The 26,196-nt window shown below is 45.2% G+C and overlaps 1 pseudogene; it reads right to left on the bottom strand.

Annotated features, from left to right (window-relative positions):
- Positions 1 to 440: 440 nt before the first annotated feature.
- On the bottom strand, positions 441 to 24,963 carry LOC126095652 (dnaJ homolog subfamily A member 2-like; annotated as a pseudogene).
- Between the last annotated feature and the right edge of the window lie 1,233 nt (positions 24,964 to 26,196).

Genomic DNA, 26,196 nt, shown 5'->3' on the forward strand with positions numbered 1-26,196 from the left:
TCCTGATTCTAGTCGTTCGATTTCAGTCACCGGAATGCCTTCCCTTATAAGAATGGCTGTACCGATATTGGCTTCCGTAGAAACATTAACAATTTCAAAAAAGCCTGGGATCCGAAATTCCGCTATCGCAACTTCTTGTAGCAACGCGATATCTGTTCCGGACTGGTACAAGAATTCTTTTAGTGCTGCCAATTTCAAGGGTGACTGTATTTTATTAATGTTAATAGTAGTAATGCTATAAGCTTGCAGCACAGACATACCGGAAGAAGCTATTTGAGATGAGGTTAGGTATGATTATAGCAGCAAACGTGCCTCCCTACAAGGCACGATCTTTACAAGTTGTGTGCCCATTACATGTACTAACTGCCTACAAAAATTTGCATTGCTTTTAAACAAATAGCTTGAGAAGAAAAGTATCCTGAAATCCTGACAACGCATTGCTATAAGTCACTGTGGCCATTCTCTTTCTCCTCGTCAGTGTTGGCCCTGATGACTTCATATTTAATATTCTTTTTCTTTATGTCTTTCTTCTCTGGTGTGACTTTCGCTTGATGACGCGTGACAGCAAGACCCGGTGTCTGTCGCAGCCGCCGGCGGTGGCTAAATGGGGCAACGGCCGTGGCTTGCGAGTCGTCAATGTTTGGCTCCGGCGTGGTGTCTGTTGTGTTGTTTTGCTGGCGAGGCGGTGATGCTTGTGTATTTCCTCCTTCGGCGCGGCGTTGCGCTTCGGAGTCAGCAGGTTCTTTACCTGGTACTTCCTCGTATGGTTTGCACTGTATGGGTTGTGCACTTGATGCGGTTATTTCAGCCGTGACCTCAGGCTCAGGGTCACATTTCCGTGAAAAATCACTATCCGCTGCGTCACTATCTGTTCGTGGCGGTGTAAGTCCTTGTGCGGAAGTGGAAGCCACATCGACCGTCATTCCATCTCCTTTTTCCACTTCTAACAGATCTTCAGGACTGGGCTTCGGCCTCCTGGCAACGGGTGTTTCACAGGAAGAGTCCTCATCAACATTTCTTTCAGTGTCCTCTAGAGGACGCTTTTTTGTGGGAATCTCGCTGTCACGGGACGGAATTTCAGCAGTTAATGCAGGTTTTAAAGACGGAAAGTCATTAACATTAAGTGCAACATTTTCAGAGGTAGTAACAGGATCCACGACCGCCGCCGGCTCTGTTGTATTACTGGCTGGCAACAAATCGTTGAGTGTCAATTTCCGGCGTTGCGTAAGGTTATTTGTTAGCACAAATACACGGCGAGGGCAGTCCTGACGGAGGTGACCAGACTCGTTACATACATGACATGTAGGGGTTTGCCCTGAGTACATAACATGCGCCTTGTGCCCGTCAACAAAGATGTGGGACGGAATGTTTGCTTTCACTTCCATCTCCACGGAGCGAATGCCGTTAAAGCACTGCAGCTTGAAATGCGAAGCCCACCTTTCGTTGACTATTTGCCTGACAACCCCATACTTTGATAGGACATCTTTAATTTTCGAATTGTCTACTTCTATGGGAATATTCAAAACCCTAACATTCCTAATTACAGACTCGGAATTCCGGAGTTTGACAGTACTTTTAGTACCATCACGGTGTATAAATTCCGTTTCATAACCAAATTTTGCCAGAAAGCGGTCTACACTCGCGGAATCGTTAAACTTTACAAAAATGCAGTATTCATCAGAGTCCAGCTGCATGGTATGAACAGATTCAGAATGAAGGCCAATTACCTCGGTAATCCAGTCGTGTATTTCAAGTGCAGAGGGCTGTACTCGACGGGTGTACTTGTCGAAGGTGAAAATCACGGTGTTTTTTCTCACGGAGTTTGCCATGGTGTTCTGCAGCGAAGAAATCTCGGACAACGCCGAAATCCCAACGGCACTTCGTAGAAAGATGACACGAAAGAAGACCAAATGCGCAATTGATAACGCTTAATTCACGTGCAAAACGTCACAAAACACGAAAACACTGGCGTAAACACTGTACGTTCACGGGGCAAACTTGAGGAGCGTGCGACCGCTGCGGCAGCTAACGCCAGACTGACATCTCGAGGCAGGTGAAAATCCCTGACCCCGCTGGGAATCGAACCCGGGACCCCGTGCTCGGGAAGCGAGAACGCTACCACGAGACCACGAGCGGCGGACGGGAGTAATGTGGTTGTGCTGCCTGCTTGCCGTGATACCGGCCGTGTCAACCGTCGGGGAGTGAAGAGACTTCTGCCTCCTGTGAACTCTGCTTAAGCGCGTAAGCTATCAGAACTAAGTCAACAAGGATTTGCGACCTTGTATTTTCTAGTGACTGTAGTGAAGTCACAGTTCGGCCATTCTGAACTTGTATCATTTCGCCACTTAGTAATCGTGGCTCATTTAGTGTGTTCTCAACCACAAGTCTAAGTACGCAGTTTCGTTGCTACAGTAGAGCCTGGCAAGCCAAGATAAGTTCTGCTCAGTTAATAAAAAACTACTTACTAGGAGTGTGCCCACCCGGCTAGCCGCGCGGTCTAACGCGCTGCTTCCCGAGCGGGAGGGCGGGTCAATCACTGGCCCGAAACCGCTCAGCGGAATAGTGTCGAGATCCGGTGTGCCGGCCAGCCTGCAGATGGTATTCAAGACGGTTTTCCATCTGTCTCGACGAATGCGGGCTGGTTCCCCGTATTCCGCGTCAGTTACACTACGTCGGCGATTGCTGCGCAAACACTGTCTCCACGTACGCGTGCACCATAATTACTCTACGAAGCAAACATTTGGGTTATACTCGTCTGGAATGAGACGTTACCGGGTAGGTGGGGTTCAAACTGTCGTAGCTTTGTTGGTAAAGTACCAGAACTCCAAGTACTAATAGAAAACAGTGATGCTCAAATCGTTATAGGCACTAGAAGCTGACTAAAGTCAGAGATAAATTCAGCCGAAATTTTTACGAAGGACCTAACGGTGTTCAGAAAGTAGAGGCTAAACATTGTTCGAGGTGACATGTTTGTTGCTGTTAGAAGCAGTTCATCTTGTAGTGAAATTGAAGTAGATAGTTCCCGAGCGTTATTGTGGTTAGTAGTTATTCTTGGCAAACGGAATAAAAAAATAATTTCATCGTTTATCGATCTCACAACTCATATGATGCTGTTACTGAAAGGCTCAAAACATACTCGGCTCATACATTTATCGTTGGTGTGACTTCCGTTTATCCTCGACATGTTGGCTATTATTCATGTTGAAATGTTGAGGTACGAATAAAACACCATCCTCAATTGTGCTAAAAGCATTCTCTCTAAATTATTTCTAGCATTTAGTTGGTGAGCCGGTTCCAACAGTAAACGGTTGTGAACACACACTTGCACTCTTAGCAATAAATAATCCTGAGCTAATAACGATAATCACAACGGACAAAGGGATTGGTGAACACAGTGGTTTCGTAGTGAGAGTGAATACCGTTACTCCCAAATCCTGCCAAAATAAACGAGAAATGGACTTATTCAAAAAAATAGATAAAAATTCACTTGACGGCTTCCTGAGAGACAGTCTCCACTCTTCCCAAATTAAGGCCAGATGTGGCTTGAATTCAAAGAAATAGAATTGACAGCAATTGAGAGAATTATGCCACGTAAATTAGCAACCGACGAAGATGCTCTCCCATGGTACACAAAACGGGTCAGAACATTGTTACAGAAACAACAAACAGATCATACCAAATTTAAACGAACCCAAAATCCCCGAGATGGGAGATCTATTACAGAAGCTCAAAATTTAGTGCGGACTTCATTGCGAGATGCTTATAACAGTTTTCACAACGAAACTCTGTATCGACACCTGGCAGAAAATACAAAGAGATCTGCTCGTACGTGAAGTATGCTAGACGGAAGACACAATCGATGCCTTCGTTGCGCGATAGTGATGGAAATACCATCGATGACAGTGCTGCTAAAGCTGTTACTAAACACTGCCTTCCGAAAGCCCTTCACCAAAGAATACGAAATAAACATTCCAGGCTTCGAACTAAGAACAGCAACCAACGTAGGTATAACTCAAAGGTAGATAACCTCGGAGTAGTGAAGAATCTTAGTTCACCAAATGAAAGCAAGTCTTATGGTCCAGGCTGCATACCAATTAGCTTCCTTTCAGAGAATGCTGATGCAATAACAATGAAATACAATCGCTCGTTTAACGAAAGATCCGTACCCAGTGTCTGGAAAGCTGCAAAAGTCACTTTAACATTCAAGAATGGCAGTAGGATTAATCCAATAAATTACAGGTGTATACCATTAACGTCGATATGCGCAGGATTTTGGAACGTACGTTGTGTTCAAACATTATGAATCACCCCGAATGTGTATGTGTGTGTGAATTCCTAAGGACCAAACTGCTGAGGTCAACGGTCACTAGACTTACACACTACATAAACTAACTTATGCTAAGAACAACACACACATCCATGCCAGAGGGAGGACTCGAACCTCCTTCGGGAGGGGCCGTGCAATTCGTGACATGGCGCCTCAAACCACGTGGAGCAACTCCGCTACACCTAATAGACTATTCTATTTACGAACATTCAATATCGATTTAGAAAACATCGTTCTTATGAAACACAGTTGTCTGTTTACTTACAGAAAGTGTTGCGTGCTACTGCATGGGATATCAAATTGATTCCACATTTCTCGATTCTCAAAAGGCTTTTGAAACAGTACCTTACCAGCGGTTTGTTACCAAATTGCGTGCTTATGAAAATCATCTCAGTTATACGACTGTATTCGTAGTTTACTGTCAGAGAGATGTCACAGTTCCTACTCACTGATGAAAAGTCATCGAGTAAAACAGAAGTGATTTCTGGCGGTCCCCAAGGTAGTGCTACAGGCCCGCTGCTGTTCATTATCTATGTAAATGACTCAGAAGACAATCTGAGCAGCAATCTTAGGTTGTTTGCAGGAGATACTGTCGTTTATTGTCTAGTAAATTCATCAGAAGATGAAAACAAGTTGCAAAATATTTGGAAAAGATATCTGTATGGTGCGAAAGTTGGCAGTTGGCCCTAAAGAATGAACATTGTGATGTTATCCGCATGAGTGCTAAAAGGAATCCGTTATACTTCGGTTACACGATAAACCAGTCAAATCTAAAGGCCGAATATTCAACTAAATAGCTACCAATTACGACTAAGAACGACTTGAATTGTAAAGAACGCATAGAAAAGGTTGTGGGGAAGGCGAAACAAGGACTGCGATGTATTGACAGAAAACTTGGAAGACGCAACAGATCTACTAAAGAGACTGGCTGCACTACGCTTGTTCGTCCTCTTTTGGAGTACTGTTGCAGGGTGTGGGATCCTTACCAGATAGGATTAACGGAATACATCGAGAAAGTCCAAAGAAGAGCAGCACGTTTTGTATTATTGAGAAATAGGGGGCAGAGTGTCACTTGCATGGTACAGGTATTGTTGTGGACATCATTATAACAAAGGCGTTTCTCGTTGCGGCGGGATCTTCTCACGAAATTTCAATCACCAACTTTCTCCTCCGAGTGCGAAAGTACTTTGTTGCTACCGACCTACACAGGCAAAACCGACCACTTAATAAAAAAAGGGAGATAAGAACTCTCATGGAAAGACGTATGTGTTCGTTCTTTCCGCACAGTTCGAGAGGGGAATAAGAGAATTATGTTGAAGGTGTTTCGTTGAATTCTCTGTCAGGCACTTCAGTGTCACTTGAAGAGTATCCATGTCGATTTACCTGTAGATCTAGACTGTTACTCTGACTTATTTATGTATCTGATGTGAAAAGCAGTAAACGTAAGAAGTAAGAGTTTAAATGGTCGTTGCAAGATCTGAATTGCATAGGGACGGATGGTAGTTTGATAGTCAGTTCCTCGGACTCGATACGAATTTGAAAGCTGTGCCATCTTAAATGCCTGATGACGTAGCTTTAAGCATCACTTAAGAGCACGGCAGGAGTGCTTTCGCGTATACGTCTGGTGTGCATGATACAAGGGTGAGTCAAATGAATACCTTAAATATTTTCTTAAATATTATTTATTGTGCAGAAGTGCTTGAAAGCTGTGTCACTTTTCAACATAATCTCCCCCACGCTCAATGCAAGTCCTCCAGCGCTTACAAAGTGCATAAATACCTTTAGCAAAAAATTCTTTTTGCAGTCCGCCCAACCACTCATGTACCGTGTGGCGTACCTCTTCATCAGAACGGAACCCCTTTCCTCCCAGTGCGACTTTGAGTGGTCCAAACATATGGAAATCACTTGGGGCGAGGTTTCGTGCGTATGTTGGATGTGGAAGACACTCAAAATTCAGGTCTGTATTGTTGCAACTATTGTACGGGCAGTGTGGGGCCTTGTATTGTCATGTTTCAAAAGCACACCTGATGACAGCAATCCACGTTTCTTTGATATCATTGCAGGCCGCACATGATTTTTTAGGAGATCTGTGTATGATGCACTGGTGACAGTGGCCCCTCCAGGCACGTAATGCTCTAAAATGACGCCTTTTTTGTCCCAAAAGAGAGTCAGCACAACCTACCCTGCTGATGGTTCTGTTCGAAACTTCTTTGGTTTGGTGATGAGTAATGGCGCCATTCCTGGCTCATTCTCTTCGTTTCCGGTTGGTGGAAGTGAACCCAGGTTTCGTCCCCAGTAAGGATTCTTGCAAGGAAGCCATCAACTTCTCGTTCAAAGCGCCGAAGAAGTTATTCACAGTCATCAACACGTCGTTCTCTCATTTCAGGAGTCAGCTGCCGTGGCACCCATCTTACAGATACTTTGTGAAACTGGAGCACAACATGCACAATGTGCTGTGCTGACCCATGACTAATCTGTAAACATGCTACATTATCATTCAGTGTCACTCGGCGGTTGTCCTTCACCATGGCTTCAACTGCTGCAATGTTCTGTGGAGTCACAATTCGTAGTGCCTGACCTGGACGAGGAGCATCTTCCACTAAAGTCACACCATTTGCAAGTCGGACGGGCATCTTTATAGTGATACTGCGGCGGTATGTGCATATCTGTACTATCCTGCCAGGCCATTCTGCACGCTGTTTGTGGCACGCTTACGAACTTATAGGATAATGGCGCGAAGTTTCGATTTCTTACTACAAATTTAAGGTTTTCATTTGACTCACGCTCGTATATTCGATGACATAGCGACCTCGCGCAGCGGTATGACACTGGACGCTCATTCAGGAATACAATAATACAGTATCTCTCTGGCCATCCGAATTTCAGTCGAATGACCATTATCAGGATCTTAGAAGGTAACGGAGGAGGTGCTTCTTTGCACAATTAGCGAAGTAATGGCACACAAGGAAAACACTGACAAGAATGGGACAAAATGTCTGATCGTGTGTTAACACATCGCACACTAACTTCCATAATACTAAAGAGACCAGACACTGGAAAGAAAGAGACTGAAATAAATCTAACATATAATTCAGGGCGTAGTGCTACTCTGGTATGAAGAGACTGGCGCAGGAGAGGTTCAGATGGTTCAAATGGCTCTGAGCACTATGGGACTTAACACCTTAGGTCATCAGTCCCCTAGAACTTAGAACTACTTAAACCTAACTAACCTAAGGACATCACACACATCCATGCCTGAGGCGGGAATCTGACCTGCGACCGTAGAAGTCCCGCGGTTCCGGACTGCAGCGCCTAGAACCGCTCAGCCACAGCGGCCGGCGTACGGGAGAGGGATTCGTGGCCTGTTGCATGAAAGTCTGTGAATGAAACGTTTGATTCCTGCAGAAAATGCCAGGAAACGCTAAAAGAAGGCATTTCTGTGAACTCATCTTGATTATGGGGTAATGCTGGTTTCGTTGTTGTCTAGAGTGCTCTACTCGCGAGCGAGTAGGCAAACGAGAGATGGACATTTTTTTTCTTGGTCGTAGTGTAAGACAATGTATCTCGAGAGTTGAGAGAAAACGCTGGACTCGAGAACTCTTCGGTTCTCGTATTTTCCGCAGCTATCAGCCTTCAACTCTTCTCGAAACCTAATGAAAATATACCATGCAGAAACTGCACTGTGTTTTCAATAGCTATTGCTAAATATTCACTGCGATAATCGTTCCTGTGAATAAATTTCTGACTGCTGTGTACGTCACTGATGCCGCACATGACTTCTGTTAAGCACTGCTTTCACGGTGGAATGTAGTGATACTTTTCCAGTCCACAGGGCTGTCCATCTATTACGGTTTCAGGGTCCAGTTTCGGCAATGGATATCATCTGGGTAAAGCCGCACGGTCCAGAGCGGCGAATAATTCAGCGAAGACAGCCGGCGTTTGCGGCTGGGGGCGGGCAGGTAGCCCGGCCCACGGCCGCGCCACGCTCACGGGACAGCCCCGCGCCGCTCAGGCTGCGGCTGCGGCTGCGGCCCGCACACGGAGTCCGCCCGCACACGTCAGGCACAGCGCGCCGGGCCCGGCCATGAATAAAAGATGGCGCACCGCAGCCCACCTGCCGCTCCGGACTCAATTAGTGGGCCGCAGCGCTCTGCAGCCCCCGCCAAATCTGCCTGTTTTCCGTGCAACAGCATCTCCAACATTCCCTGCGAGACATCTCCACTCATCTGAATTGTTTTGTACTACGTCTGAAATCCTCTATTGATAATAATACCGGAAATTATTTTCGTGCAATTTGGAGACTATTGCAGCAACCTCTGCCAGTGACGATATTACTTCGTAATACACACAAGCAGCATAAAAATTATTCGCTAGGAGTGCAGCAAGGCATGTACTCTTCTCTACATACACTACTGGCCATAAAAATTCCTACACCAATAAGAAATGCAGATGATAAACGGGTATTCATTGGACAAATACATTACTAGAACTGATATCTGATTACATTTTCATGCAATTTCGGTGCATAGATCATGAGAAATCAGTGCCCAGAACAACCACCTCCGGGCGTAATAAAGGCCATGATACGCATCGGCATTGAGTCAAACAGAGCTTGGATGGCGTTTACAGGTACAGCTGCCCAAGCAGCTTCAACACCATACCACAGTTCATCAAGAAAGGTGACTGCCTTATTGTGACGATCCAGTTGCTCGGCCACCATTGACCAGACGTTTTCAATTGGTGAGATATCTGGAGAATGTCCTGGCCAGGGCAGCAGTTGAACATTTTCTCTATCCAGAAAGGCCCGTAGAGGACCAACAACACGCGGTCGTGCATTATCCTGCTGAAATGTAGGGTTTCGCAGGGATAGAATGAAGGGTAGAGCCACGGGTCGTAACACATCTGAAAAGTAACGTCCACTGTTCAAAGTGCCGTCAGCGCGAACAAGAGGTGACCGAGAAGTGTAACTAGTGGAACCCCATACCATCACGCCAGATGATACGCCAGTAAGGCGATGACGAATACATGCTTCCAATGTACGTTCACCGCGATGTCGCCAAACACGGATGCAACCATCATGATACTGTAAAAAGAACCTGGATTCATCCGAAACAATGACGTTTCGCCATTCGAGGACTCAGGTTTGTCTTTGAGTACATCATCGCAGGCTCTCCTGTCTGTGATGCAGCAATTGTAGACGCAGCCATGGTCTTCGAGCTGATAGTCCATGCTGCTGCAAATGTCGTCGAACTATTCCAGCATATTGTTGTTGTCTTGCAAACGTCCACATCTGTTGACTCGGGGATCGTGACATAGCTGCACGATCCGTTACGGCCATACGGATAAGATGCCTGTCGTCTCGACTGCTAGTGATACGAGGCCTTTTGGATCCAAAATGGCGTTCTGTACTACCCCCCTGAACCCACCGATTCCATACTCTGCTAACAGTCATTGGATCTCGACCAACGCAAGCAGCAATGTCGCGATACGATAAACGGCAATCGCGATAGGCTACAATACGACCTTTATCAAAGTCGGAAACGTGATAGTACCCATTTCTCCTCCTTACACGAGACATCACAACAACGTTTCACCAGGCAACGCCGGTCAACTGCTGTTTGTGTATGAGAAATCGGTTGGAAACCTCCGTCATGTCAGTACGTTGTAGGTGTCGCCAACATCGCCAACCTTGTATGAATGCTCTGGAAAGCTATTCATTTGCATAAGACAGTGTCTTCTTCCTATCGGTTAAATTTCGCGTCTGTAGCACGTCATCTTCGTGGTGTAGCAAATTTAATGGCCAGTAGTGGATAAATTGAAGTACCCTGCTCACTTTCTTCTGTACACATATAATGCAGAGATTTTTATTTGGTTTTTGCTAACAGTTAGATTGATTTATGATGTTGGTTTGCGTATATGATTTGCAAATATTGCTAAGAAATTGGGTAAATGATAATGAATTTGTTAACCGCCACTGTGGAAAAGGTGCCACTGTCATTCATGGGTAAATGACAGCACTCTTTGGCTCAGCGCATCCGCACATTGAGCTACAGTCACTGTGAAACTGGTACGAGAAACTTCCAATCGCACTCCCTTCAGATGCAGTGGTAAGATGGCCCAGTTGACAACACGCCAATAACTGAACACGGGTGAAGCATGAAAACAGGAAGAAGTTGTACTGAACTGTGTAAAAAGAAGCAAAATAGAAACAGTGAACGGTTCAAGTACATGATGTGTAACATCGAGCGGCTGGTTCTCTGTGGCAGCGGCAGGTCGGTCGCCACGCACCGTGCGCTGACCACCGCTCCGCACTTGTTCATTTACTTGCTGCGCGAGGTACTCCTTTGCTGTTGTGATTTAGAGCTCTCACTAGATATGGCGTTCTCTTACAGCCAGGCGACGGTAAAACTTACGTTCGATGATTCCTACGCGTGTCTAAAGGCTTATAAAATTGAACTGCTTCTGAGAGACGACATGCATGTCGTGCTAGATCTGGTGCTAAACGATACGTCGCGTCTCCTTCACTGGGGCCGCAGCATTTCAACGACCACTCTGCGTCAGCAATGGTGATCTTACGCTTATTCAAGGTGGCACGCTCCCGGATTTTGATCAACTGCCACCATACTGAACACATCACTCGAGGGCGGTAGGTGCGACAGGGATGTCATTTATCAGGAGCCCTCGAACTTGCACTGCACGGCCTTCGCCAACGACTGGAAGGCATCTGCATTCGAGAAGTGACGTTCCAATGTGCCGCCTTCGCTGACGACGTGGTGCTCTTTGTGTCGTCGGGCGACGAAATCCAAGCGGCGCTTCAGTAGTTGTGCCGCTACGGTGCGGTATCGCGCAGCGTCAACGTGTACAAAACGATGTACATGGGTGTCGAGAGAGGCTTTCTAAACCCGAGAGCGATCCCCTTCCAAGAGATTCTCTAACTGAACGCATTGGTGGTGCAGTTCCCTAGTGACGTTCGTTGAACTGCGACAGCCACATATCGTCGGCTACTACAAAGACATGGTCTGTGATAGCAGATTCCGCTATACGGATATGATACTCCATATGCTTTACGTCAACACTTACCTAGCGTCCAAACATAATTATTTTGCGCACACTCCTCCGCTAACAGTCGCCATGGCTCACAGTTTCCACGCATCGTACAGACAATTTGTGAATGCAGGTCATATATTCAAAGTTCGCTACACTACTTTAACGAGGCCTCCACTGGCAGGGGGCCTGGGGTTGGCTCACGTCCACAACCGTGCGCAGGCACTGCACTCACGGACGATGCGGCTCGCATGGACTGCGGCCAACAACACCTTGACAGGGACGCTGCTACAGACCGCCGCGCCGTGAGATCTTCGTCCACCTGTCGCCGTGGGCCACATAGCTTGACAGGTGGCATGAGCCCCCTCTCATATTTCTATCTTACGATTCTCATCTCTAATTGCATGCGGTGGAAAGTTGCTATTCCTTCACACGCGGACTTCCCACGCAGCATCTCTTGTCACCCCGGTGGTCTGGTGACAGGCGGGATGGCGGGATCTGCTGACTTTGAAAGGGTAAGCTGACGGGTGTGAGAGAGTCGAGTGATTGCTTTCCAGACACTGACATTGTCTAGAGGCACGCCCGCAGGGGCCTGAAGTAGCGGCTGGGCTAGAGGTTCCGTTACTTCGCAGAAACTTAGAGAAAACACTTTCTGGGGGGCTACCAGCGAGGCGTGGGAATGACTTGTGTACCCAGGCAGTTGTGGCGGGCAAATTCCCGCGCTTTCTGCAAAATCGTAACTGTGATTGGCTTGCTCAGGGCATAGCTCCGTGACGAAGCAAAATCGGCGCAGAAATTGGCGCCAAGAATCTCCATTGTTGGAATGGTAGTGTTCCGGCAATGGAGTGGAATTTTCCGCCGGTTTTCGAGTTGCTGATTGGAACGTTTAACCACGGCCACTGTCGTGGGGGTGGGAATGTTGTGTGTTCGGCCTGTACGGGTGCTCTAGGTAGTCGGCTCTCGTCTTTCAGTCGAGGACGTCGAAGCAACCAGCCATCGCCTCCGGTATGCCAGATCGTGTTCTGGCAGTTAAGAAGACAGTTTGGTAATGTATGTCCGCAGCACCGGCAGATAGGGATTTTCCTAGGTGATAATCAGAGCTCAGCAGAGCGCGCCTGTTCGTCTTTTTCTAACTTTGTTCTGTCTTGAGTAGCAGCAATTAATGTTGGGTTAGCTGTGTGTCTCTCTTAAGATTTGACTGGCAAGGAATTGGCTCCACCTACCACTTCGTCTTAAACCTCGCAATCTAGTTTAGGGACAACTTCACCTTCATAGTGTTTGTTTGAGAATCCAATTTGAGCCAATTTGATGTATTATAAATGTTTCATGTGTTTTTGTTTATTATTTTTTGTTTAGTCTTAATAAATCATATTGTTATTTTGGACAGAACTTTCATTCTGTTAATCAGTAGAGCAACCCCATCATTCCTCACTATGTTAATGAAACCTTCGTTTATTTAACTTATTTATCAAATTAAATTATTGCAGGTGCCAAACTCTCTTCTACTCCACTGACAGGGTTGATTAGAGTCAGTCTGCGTATTTTTTTTAATCCTTGTGCAACAGCAAAAGTTGGAGTTAGAATAGGGAGGGGGGGGGGGGTTTAGAGCATCATTTACATATGTAGATTCTAGAAGACATGAGTGTTAAATATACTGCTAGCCCTGGCACCTCGCAAGCTCCGTCTCTTGCCCACATCCGTGATTTCCAGGTCGAGCTAAGATACTTGACCGAGGATCTACTGGCGACGAGGACACTGAGCACGGGAGACTACTACCGCATCTATGAAGCACGACGAACCCGTAACAACGTCGAAAAACAACACCCAACCGTCTACTGGATCAGGGTGTGGCGAGCCGCCCACATCTCGTGCCTGCCCACGTGCGCTCGTTCCTTGTGGTGTGGTGAACGGCAAATTAGCCACAAAGAATGGTTCAAGTGGCTCTGAGCACTAAGGGACAACTTCTGAGGTCATCAGTCCCCTAGAACTTAGAACTACTTAAACCTAACTAACCTAAGGACATCACACACATTTATGCCCGAGGCAGGATTCGAACCTGCGACCGTAGCAGTCCCGCGGTTCCGGACTGCGCGCCTAGAACCACTAGACCACCGCGGCCGGGAAATTAGCCACACGCCAGCGCCTCCATTCCATCCACCTCACTGACGACCCTTTGTGTCCGCACTGTGCAGTCGTCGATTCGGACGCGCACCACCTGACGTGTGCTGTGACAGATAGCTGCTGGGATCTTGTACAACGTATGCTGGCGCTCCTCTTGCGACAACAGCCAGAATCTATCACGCCGGACGAGCTCCTACACCCAGATACCGCTTACTTTCCCAATAACAGAACGGAGGCCGTCAACTGGCTAAAGGGCGTGGTGCTGTATTACATGTTGCAAGTGCGCCCGTAAACGCTCTGGACTTGTGGGTCCACCTGACGATGACTCATAAGGCGTTCCGCCACCATGCATTGTACCGCACACGGCTATCGAATTATTTAGGCTCATTATTCGAGGATCCTCCTGCCAATTGTGGCGTTCCGAGTATTAGAAGTCACACTTGAAATAGTCACGGCACACGGTTGATACTCAGAGAAAACGTTTTAAAAGCAGTCCCCTTACACTCATTACGCGAAGACGACTCGGAAGCCTCTGGTGGCGGTTGTAGGATCCAGTTAAAAATAACAAAAACAAGAATAATTAAACGATTTGATCCAATGAAAATCTCTTGATCTGTCGAACTCCTTTCCTTCCTTGGCCATGGGAGGGCGCGAATGGGAGATTCAGGCCGGGCCTCGGAAGACGGCCCCTGCCCTCTTTGATCCCGACCCTCCATTCAGGTCACTAAAAAAAAGAAAGAAAAAGAAAATGGTCACGCTGGTGGTCTCAGAAGTAGAAGATCCGTATTCGAATTTCCCTTGTAACCTCCCCACAAAATTTAATAAATAATAATGATGAATATGATTCTAATTTTAGTGTAACCTCACCACAGAAAAATTTAAAAATTTAGTGTAACCTCCCCAAAAAATTCTTTCTCATTTATGCTACCCACAAAATTCTTTTCTCATTTAATGTAAGCTCAAGACAGAAAAATTCCTAAACCTCTCAACAATAAAAGTTATAATTATGTCGTCCACATTCATGTGTAACGTCCCAAAAAAAAATCAGTAACCTGGTAATAATACAATATAACTAACCTCTCAATTAAATTGTCACTCACTCATGACTTTTCAGTAATTGACTATGAATTTTACCTGGTAAATTTTGGGCGTCAGCAGTGCTGCGTCATGGCCCTGAAAGACCAATCTGAATAAAAAAGAGAAAAATTGTTACCTCAATGAAGTCGCCGGATAACGCATATACTTCTGCTCTTAAAATAATGTTTTCTGACACAGCTCTGTGCAATGCTGGCCGATAGATTTGTCATTTGTAAAATGAAGCAACTGATTTCTCTTTTGCAACAATCGGAATGATCATGGATGGGAGAAATTAGTAAATTCGCTAAATTGAAATGAATGGTCGTTAAAAGTTACTTTTTATGAGAAAGATTATTATTACGAGATTTTTAAAACATTTACATGGGACTTGAGATGACATTACTACATATGCGCGAGGCTGCTTTTTACCTTATACAATAATACTCAGGCTCCGGCATCGCTGCACCGCGACCGGCCCAGCCAACACGATACACCAGACCAGACCAGAGCAGACTGCAGACTAGCGCAGACTAGCAACGACTTACTGCTACAGCTACACAGTTCGTACTGCAGTCAACACTGCTCTCTGGTCAGCGATTCTCTTATACCTTGCATATCGCAGGCAGCGCATGAGCAATACATCGAAATTACGTATGCTCGGACCACTTACACCCTTGTGTCACATTTTTCCAGAAAAATTATGAACTTTCCCCTCCAGTCACTCGCCGTGTTCGAATTTGCGTCTACAAGTATGTTGTGTTGTAATGCTTGTTAGCAACAGCGAGGTGTACGGAAGGGATTTCGAGGCATACGTACTTTCCTTTTATTCTGCACAAGTACCAAATGTTATAACTCTTGCATTCCGTTTTGGAAGTCTTGACTCTTGGATTTCTTTGTTGTAACATAGTTCACGCCCTTTTATTTGTCTTTTCTGTCAGAGGTCTATGCGGGATCTCGCCTGCTCTCACTATTCGTCACATTTACTTGCGACGGTAATACATTGATACCGCATGACTCGTATTCTATAACCAACATATAGTATGGCAGCTGTCAAGACTACAGAGGAGAACAGACACGACGATCGGACAGAACGGTCATAACTTTGTGAAAAAAATGGGCACGACGGAGACTTGAACTTGGATCTTCTGCTTCAGAGCCTAACGCCTACTTAACACAGTAGCTCAGCGTGTTCGGTAAGAGGGTTAGCTGCCCTCTGTCTGAAAAATAACCGAGTGAATCGGTCATCGATAAACCTGAACGGGTGTCACTGGACGTCCGCGCCGAACAAATACAACAAATAACAACGAACAAAATGAGATTAAAATAAGTCATTACGACCATACAACCACGACGGCGCTGCTGTTACAAGCCGTCCGATGTTAAATATTTTTAGCTTGAAACGTTTGATGCTGTCAGTGTGTGCTCTCCTCACATTTAGAGTAGAATTTGCATTCTTAATTCACTTCACATCCTCGAACAACTGATAGTGAGTTTCATCGAAGTAATGTAAGCAGTGATAAACTACATCGCGAAAAAACATGCAGATCCAAAAGCTATGATTCTTAGCTTTTAATGCAAACAGTAAATCATTTTACGAAAAACTACATCAGCAAGGGATGCTCTTTTCATTCGTTTGTGTAAAGGAAGTTTTCTTCACCAGTGGAGCAAAGGCATCAAGTTTCAGCTTTCTTCTTTGCTTGAATCAAACCTAGATGCGTACACTATTCTTCGCGTGGCATATCAAATAAGTCTGCCACAAAGGAATGGCAGCGAAGAATTGTGGCAATGACTCTGAAAAATGAATCATTGCGTACTAATAATTACGAGAGAGATGCTGTTACGGGGTACAGATCTAGATCACGCACCTTTCTTTCTAGCCTCCGATACATGATAGTAACAAATTCGTAGATATACCGAATAACTCACTCACACTCACTCAAACACACACACACACACACGCACACACATACATACATACATACAGACACACACACACACACACACACACAGAGAGAGACACGATTCCCGTAGAATACTTTAATTGGTTGTAAACATGTTAATTACATTATCATGTGCTCCTACCACTGCCACAAGATGTCACTCCAGAAGCCAGACACATAAGGCACATTTATAACATTCATGATTCCTCGCGTATGCCACTTAAATAATTTTATTTGCGTGAATGTGATGACATTCAGTTACTTAACACTGTTCTCAGAACTTTTGCGTTACTATAACTAACAGCTCTAAATTGTTGGTTGCACCCGTTCACTGTCCTCCACACTTACAAAATCTCGACCTGATCCATCCTTTCCTATGGAAATGTCGCATGAATATCTTCCACACGTACGATCTGTAAGACACTCCACATTCTCGAACGTCATGTGCCCTGCCTCACTTTGCATCCGTTTACCTTCCACAACATGGATCCTTTACCATCTCATCAGATTCTTACCTCTCCTCACTCAGACTGAACACCTATAGAACAGCCTACAACCAGCGTGACACGACTCAAATAATCCTATAGTTTCCCCTCCATTGTCTAATCCTAGAATGATGCCGCGCCTTTAAATCTTTATACCTTCCACATCATCTCTCAAGAAAATTTCAAACGTCTTCCTATCCCAGACCATGAGTTGCGACTTGACGTTTACCAATTCCGCCAACCTTAAATCCACCCCACCAATTTGACTTCATCAGGGTTCCCTTTTCCTTCCCTCCTCATATTTCCCTACCACTTTTTCCCACACCCCTTCATTCCCTAGCCTCGTTTCCCCTTAAAATTATAGCCATACCATAACCCCATACACTACTTCCTTCCTGACACCCGAGAGCCACTCCTACTCCATTCATACTTCTAACCCATCAGAACCATGCACCAGCCCTCCATCCTCATCCTCCTACCGTCTTCAACCACCAACCTTTTGCCCTCCGACAACAGCTTATTTATTCCAGGGTACGTCCTCCAAGTTTTAGTGACAGTGAAGTGCTTCTTTTTAATATAAGTGTAGGATACATCGTGTTTTAACTTCAAATGTACTCTTCTTGTTTTTCGTGTTACCTTTTTATTAATATCGTTTTAAATTAAACGTGAAGAAAGACATGTTCTGTATACTTATAAATGAATTAATTACTTCCCCTTTAAAAATTTTGCACATCACTTTTAAAAATAGCACCTTTATGCTTTTACAATCCCATAGCAGGCCCACCAACTTACTTTATTTTCTTTTAATTTTAAATACCGGAGTCATCTATTATTATATTGTAATTAATGAAGATTGCATTAACTATATTGACAATGTGGACCTCAAGAATACTTCCGAAACAGGAAACATTCTTCCCACAAATGAGCACCGCCTGAGAAAGTGTCGCGAAATGCAAGTAGCTGTTTACTCACACAATATCCTGCGAACCTTGGATTAAAAGCAACAGTCATATTCCATATTCGTAAATTCGCGAAGAGGGTTTGGCACTGTGCTCCAAGGCCATATCGTTAACGAACGTCCGAGCACACGGAACAATTTCTCAGATACGCGGGCTACACAACGGTTTCAACAGAATTTATATATGCTGTGATGAATGGCAGCTATATCTAAATGTAAAAAAAATTAGGAAAAGTTAATGTAGACGAGGAGGAAAAACAGCTCTGTAATAATTGAGTACGCCGCGCGGGATTAGCCGAAAGGTCTGGGCGCTGCAGTCATGGACTTTGCGGTTGGTCCCGGCGGAGGTTCGAGTCCTCCTTCGGGCATGGGTGTGTGTGTTTGTCCTTAGGATAATTTAGGTTAAGTAGAGTGTAAGCTTAGGGACTGATGACCGTAGCAGTTAAGTCCCACAACATTTCACACACACAATAACTGAGAACGGTATTAATGATTAGTGTCGTAGTGCTTGACAGAGATACGCCAGTTAAATAATTTGGCTTAACATTGCTTAGGGTTATGAAATGGAACGAGTGTGCATAGTTGTACTAGTGATGAAGACTGATAGGCTTCCATTTATTAAGAGACTTTTAGTAAAACGTAGTTCGTGTATAAAGAAGACCGCATATAAAAGACTGGGGTGACCATTTCTTGAATACCGCTGGAGTGTTCCACACCAGGTGGGATTAAAGAAAGTCTTTGAAGTGGTTTAGAGGTGGGCTACTCGATTTGTTACCAGAAGTTAGATGAACACTCGAGTGTTGCGTGTATGCTTCGTGAAATCATTTGGATATTCGTTGACAAAATTTGGAGAAATGGCATTTGTGGTTGACTGCAGTGCGACTCTATTGCCGCCACAGTACGTTACGGGTAAGGACTTCAAAGACAACGTTAGAGAAATCAGAGCCCATCCGGAGGCATACAGACAGTCGTTTTTCCCTCACTCCATTTGTGAGTTAAACAGGAAAGGAAATGACTAGTAGTATTACAATGTACTCTCTGCGACGCACCCTACGGTGGGTTGAAGAGTATGTACGTAGACGAAAATCTAGTATCAGTGATGTGCTGTGTGAGTTGGTCGACTGAAAATCGAGCGACTACGCCCCCACTGTACCGCTTCCTCGAGGACAGCTGCCACGCGGCTGGCGGAGCACGTGGAAGAGGCGGCGGCGGGCGCACAGGTGGGGGCGGCGGGGGCAGCGGTGGCGGCGGCAGGCGGCGGCTGCGTCTGAGTTACGGCCCGGCCCGACACGGGTTTCTGCGCCCTGCGCCGCGTCCGTCCCGCCACAGATATTTCACTGGCGCGGCCAGGGCCGGGTGGCCGGCAGAGTCACCGCCAGAGGGAGACCCAGACCCTGTAGCGACCTGAACCTCCCTCCTGTGCTCTGGAGCTGCGACAAGTGAACTTCCATTCCAGTCATCTGCCTTGACTATTCCTTCATCTACATCTAGATCTCTGGTAAATGCCCCATACACTGTGTGGTGGAGGGTTCAGGGTGTCCCAGTCTTCTCCTCTCACTCTAATAAAGTGAACAGTACTCTTTCAAAATGTCAAAAAATCGACCTTTTTCTATTTGCCTTGAAAAGTCCTCTGTCGCGGTGTTCATCCCTGGTGGGCCAGAAACTCCGTTATCGATTTACACTATTGGCCATTAATGTTGCTGCACCAAGAAGAGACGCAGATGATAAACGGGTGTTCTTTAAACAAATATATAGTACTAGAACTGACATGCGATTACGTTTTCACTCAATTTGGGCCAATAGATCCTGAGAAATTAGTACCCAGAACAACCACCACTAGCCGTAATAACGGCCTTGATACGCCTGGGCATTGAGTCAAACAAAGCTTGGATGGCGTGTACAGGTACAGCTGCCCATGCAGCTTCAACACGATACCACGGTTCATCAGGAGCAGTGACTGGCGTATTGTGATGAGACACTTGCTCGGCCACCATTGACCAGACGTTTTCAATTGGTGAGAGATCTGGAGAATGTGCTGGCCAGGGCAGCAGTCGAACATTTTCTGTATCCAGAAAGGCTCGTACCGGACCTGCAAGATGCAGTCATGCATTATCCTGCTGAAATGTAGGGGTTTATGGGGGGATCGAATGAGGGGTAGAGCCACGGGTCGTAACACATCTCAATTGTAACGTCCACTTTTATAAGTGCCGTCAATGGGAACAAGAGGTGACAGAGACGTGTAACCAGTGGCACCCCACACCATCAACCCGTGTGATACGCCAATATGGCTATGACGAATACACGCTTCCAACGTGCGTTCACCGCGATGTCGCCAAACACGGGTGCGACCGCCATGATGCTGCAAACAGAACCTTTTTGCCATTCGTGCACCCAAGTTCGTCGTTGAGTACACCATCGCTGGCGCTCCTGTCTGTGATGCAGCGTCAAGCGTAACCATAGCCATGGTCTCCGAGCTCATAGTCCATGCTGCTGCAAACGTCGTAGAATTGTCGGTGAAGATGGTTCTTGTCTTGCCACGCCCCCATCTGTTGACTCAGGGGTCGACACGTGGCTGCACGGTCCGTTACATTTATGCGGATAAGATGCCTGTCATATCGACTGATAGTGATACGAGGCCGTTGGGATCCAGCACGGCGTTCCGTATTATCCTCCTAAACCAACCGATTCCATATTCTGCTAACAGTCATTGGATCTCGACCAACGCGACCAGCAATGTCGCGATACGATAAACCGCAATCGCGATAGGTTACAGTCCGCCCTTTATCAAAGTCGGAAACGTAATGGTACGCATTTCTTCTCCTTACACGAGGCATCACAACAACGTTTCACCAGGCAACGCCGATCAGCTGCTTTTTTTGTATGAGAAATCGGTTGGAAACTTGGAAACTCATGTCAGCACGTTGCAGGTGTCACCATCGGCGCCAACAATGTGTGAATGCTCTGAAAACTTAATCATTTGCATCTTCTTCCTGTCGGTTAAATTTCGCGTCTGTAGCACGTCATATTCATGGTGTAGCAATTTGAATGGTCAGTAGAGTAATTTTGACGTCGGCCTTATAGAGATTTCGGAAATTATTAACGTGCTCGAACTTGAGATCGGACTAATACGTTACAGTTACTGCACAAAATAGGACCAAAAGCATATCCAGAGAGCAGAGCAGTGGATGAGTGAAAATTCCAAAGTTACCCACAGGACAACAATCTATTCGTAGAAGTTAAAGGTGGTACTCTTTCTTGGTCTGAAAGATCGCTCTATGGTCCCGGGATTGCTGACTAATGTTGAATTGTATTACAAGATATATAACTTAATATTAAAATGCGTTTTTTATCGGAACAGTATTTTTCAAAAAAATGGTGCAAATTGCTCTGAGCACTATGGAACTTAACATCAGAGGTAATCAGTCCCCTAGACTTAGAACTACTTAAACCTAAGGACATCACACACATCCATGCCCGAGGCAGGATTCGAACTTGCGACCGTAGCAGTCGCGCGGTTCCGGACTGAAGCGCCTAGAACCACTCGGCCACCGCGGCCGGCCAGTATTTTTCAAACTGGCAGGAGACATAACTTGAAAATGATACATAAGATTCTGAGCGAAATTTGATACCAGCATTTTAAACTGAATTCATCAGCGTAACTAGCCGTTTTGCCATTTCATCAAAATCTTATTTTTTCCGTGCACGCTTTCGTCTCGGTTTTGTGAGCGAAGAAAATGACATTTGTTTCAACGGGTCACCAGTTTGTAGGAACTTAATATGTTTGAATCATTCTATGTATTCTGACAGAAATGATATTGAATATTATTTATCCAAAAGACTTTGTTACAGGCCAATAGGAGGACTTCGAAAATTCACACTGACGACCAAAATTCTGGCTACGGTTGGTCCTTCCACTTGGCGGTCCTTCCATCCCAGCGGGAACAGGCTACTTCAGATGTAGATGCAAAAATGGTAAATAAAGACACAATTGTCAGGAATAAAACTGTTCATCAGATTTGGTGTTATTTTTCGTTATATTTGTAAAAAATCACGGAACTCACCTATTTTTCATTAGTTCAAAGAGCGCTACGCCGTTAACATTCCATCGTATGGGGGCATAACACTTTTCTGGATACTTCCGAGTGGTTGTCTTTATTTTTGAAATTTTCGATTCTAACTTGAAAAATACTCTGATTTATTCACAAATGAAGCACTGCACCATAAGTAAGACATTTTAACCTGATTTTTGCAGAGGTAGAGTCCACTAGAGCCAAGACAAAAGACTGAGTAACCATTAAAAGTTCCAGAGTTCACGGAAATGTCTTCATACGCAATTAACAGAGGGCTCCTAAGCTGTAATGCTGTTAAATCAAGTCTAGTGCAATGGTGGGTCTTCTCCATCAGTCAGGCGATGTCACGATGCTGCTAGTCGATGCAGTGAAACGTCAAACAGCTGATTCGGATCTCTAATTACGAACCACGTGGTCTTCTTAAGGACACCACCCTGCATGTTGCTATCGCCTCACGGTGTCTTGGCAGCATCGCTCAGCCCTGACCGAGGCCGTCCGCACATTGAGCGACTCAAATGAAACCCGCTACCGAAGCGAGATGGTAACTAGTCGATTGCGAATCACTTCCTATGTAGTAGTAGGAACTCCGTAGACGGATCGAGTCCACAGTGACTCACGGGAAAACCGCTTGCAACGCGCTGCAAACCAGTTGCCAGCGAGCCAGATACTACAGCAGAAGGATATTGGACGTTAGTATTGTGGATCACCTCTACGACCATTCTTGTAGACTAGTGTGACTGACCTCTGCCTTTTTCCAAGAATTGGGCAAGGGGTTTGTTCGAAGGATCTACGAGCTGTTATGGATAGAAGAACGGCTAACTCAACTGCAAATCGAATATAAAATCTGACATGGATTCCACCGGGCCGTGGAGTTTTATTTGGTTTTAAAGATTTCTTCTGTTTCTCAACACCACTGACACTAATTCTTATTTCAGTCAGTGATACGAGAGGTAAACTGTAGCAGTTCTCCTGGGTTTTCGTTTGTAAGGGAACATTTGAAACCGGAGTTAAGCATTTCATCTTTTGCTTTGCTTTCGTAAATTTCAGTCTCTGTCTCATTCACTTGGGAGTGGACACTAACTTTGCTGCCACAAACTGCCTTTACAAAAGTTTATGTTCTGTGAAAGATCACTTGACAATATGCCGCTACGGTACCCACTGAAGGCATCACACATTACTCTCTTGACAGTCAAACGCGCTTCATTCACTATCTCCCTATCTATAGCCCTATGCTTCTTTCTACACTTACTGTGCAGTAATCTCTGTTTCTTTAGAAGTTTCTTTACGGTGAAAGTATACCATGGAAGTTCCCTCCCATTACGAACTGCTCTATTGGCTGTTTATCTCTCCAGTGCCTGCTCAACTATTCTTTTAAACTTGCGCCAGAGTTCCTATTCATTCCCCTACCTTATGTTTAAAGTTTCACGTTCCTCATTGAGATATGATGCTACTAATTTTGGATCTACTTTATCGGACATATACGTCTTACTTCTTGTTTTACTTGTCATTTGCACTTGACACATACACTGAACGCCTGCAGATCCATCACCACACTCTTCGTCATCACTTGCACAGGTTTCTTGTCTTCTTGTTCCTCTCGAAGTACGGTCATTTGGATCACATTCACTGAGATCAACTTCTTTTACGTGGACTCCATGAGGTAAGTGGAATGTGGGCTGCGGTGGTAACAATTTTTCCAGTTCCATCAATGTTACTTCATTAACAAAATGATTGTTTAGGAACAGAATGTCAAATTTTATGTATGACTTTCCCCTTTCATAGGGCTTTCTGTACTGTGGCATTCCTTAATTTTCAGTATCTCTCGTATCACCAGCCTTAATAACTTGTCCTGCGGGAAACTTTATGACAAGATCACACCCATCAAGATGTTTAAGTGTCATGTCAAAGCAACAGAAGGCGTCAGTAGCAAAAAGTGCTTGGGGCATGACTAGATCACTGGCAGATCATTGGAATTTTTCATGTGCTTTTTTCTTTTTTTAGAACTATAATTAAATCTCCTGGTTCAACATCAGGCTGGTAATCACCTTCTCCACAAAAGTATATTTTCTGACTATCTTTCATTCCTTTATCAACATGGAGTTCCAATAATTTTGTTTCATTCAAAACTATTTTATCCTTGCATGTTGTACAGCGATCCTTCTCATGTATGACCCCTCCTTCACCACCAGATTTTGGACATCGTGACTGTAGCTGGTCCGTCATTCCAGTTTTCTGCTGTCTGGAGGGGAATTTATAAACACAACCAGCACGTGTTCCTCAGGTATGCGTTGTATGTGATCTTCCGCCTTTCCCACAACAAGTTTCACAAGTGACGTCCTTACTAAGCTGCAGTTTTGATGATTTACCGATTTATAGATCTTCTAGGCAGACTTCCAATTTGTGTATCTTATCGTCTCCTGTGTGACGTTTTCTATTTCTCATATCAGGGTCCGTACCCATACCAAACAGACCACCACCAAATATTTGTGAGAACAAGAGAAGCCATCTCCTTCACGAGCTTATTCTTGCATTCTCTTCAACTCAACAGTGTCGCTGTGGAACGTTTCGTGGGATCAGACAAGACTTCATAAGGAAATGAAATATCTTTGAATGTGTCCCCAGCTTCTGGGCTCTTCAAAATGGTTCAAATGGCTCTGAGCACTATGGGACTCAACTTCTGAGGTCATCAGTCCCCTACAACTTAGAACTACTTAAACCTAACTAACCTAAGGACATCACACACATCTATGCCCGAGGCAGGATTCGAACCTGCGACCGTAGCAGTCGCGCGGCTCCAGGCTGCAGCGCCTAGAACCGCTCGGCCATTTCGGCCGGCGGGCTCTTGTCTGGGTGAAATTCCTGTGTTACAAGTAACTTTGATTCCGTGATCAGACGCATCCCTATCCTCACCTAATAAATCACAAAACTTGGTATCCGCCATCCTCTAAACAAGGAATAATCGCTCGGCTGTGGATTCGAGCAGTAGCGAAGATCAAAGCATACAATCACGTCTACAATTTCCAAAGTTAGTTTTTTCAAGTTGCGTCATCCTCTGGTTATTTACACACACGGTAATCACGCGGAACCAAATCAAATGGCTCTGAGCACTATGGAACTCAACTGCTGTGGTCATAAGTCCCCTAGAACTTAGAACTACTTAAACCTAAGGACAGCACACAACACCCAGCCATCACGAGGCAGAGAAAATCCGTGACCCCGCACGCGGAATCGCTCACAGACGGCGAAACTGCAGAGTGCGCAAGCTCTATGCACATCTCTACGCCAGGAGCTGCACTCTGACGTAGGCGCGTGGAAGGGACTCCGCGCCTGTTTGAGTCGTATGCGGCGAGTGTCCGCTCGCGTGAAATCGAGTGCGACAAAACCGCTGTGGTAGCGACCGATGGGAAACGACCGCAGTTTACTCGTCTTCGTCGTGCGCATACAGTGCTTTAGCGCTGACCGCAGCGTGCGTCAACGACTGTGTGGTTTCCATATCGATATTGGACTCTCACAATCAGCCTAGGTCACTGTTATGCAGGTATACCCGAGGAGAGACAGGTTTGATGCAGAAATCAGCGCTACACTATCTTGCATCTCTTCGCCTCTGTGACCTAAATCTATTTGGACCTTTTTACTATAGTCAAGCTACAATTTTTATCGCCCAACACTTCATTCCGTTCCAAATCGATAAAGCCTTGATTACTCCTGATGTGGCCTATCTGAAATTTCTTTCTTACCTGTTTCATTTCGAAACCTCTTCAGTAGTTAGTGGTTCATTAGATGTACCGACGTAATCTTCAGCATCATTGTGTAGGATCAATTTCCATATCTTCTTATCCAAACTGTTTATCATCCACTTTTAACTTTCATACTAGGCTAAAATCCAGGCAAAAAATTTCAGAAACAGCTTCTTATCATTTAGTTATATATTAAAAGCCAATAAATTTTTCTTTTCATGCTGCGGCCAGTCTGCATTTCTTATCCTCTGTACTTTTTGTCTAGCCACTACTTTGCTGCTGTACTAAGAATACTCGTCTATCACGAGTTTGTCATTTCCTGATATAATTTCCACATCATCGCGTGATTTAATTCGACTACACCCCATCGTCCTCGTTTTACTTGCATTGAATTTTATCTTCTAAATGTTTTTCAATACAGTGTCCATTCTGTTCTA

The sequence above is a fragment of the Schistocerca cancellata genome, chromosome 8 (assembly GCF_023864275.1).
Source record: "Schistocerca cancellata isolate TAMUIC-IGC-003103 chromosome 8, iqSchCanc2.1, whole genome shotgun sequence".
NCBI lineage: Eukaryota > Metazoa > Arthropoda > Insecta > Orthoptera > Acrididae > Schistocerca > Schistocerca cancellata.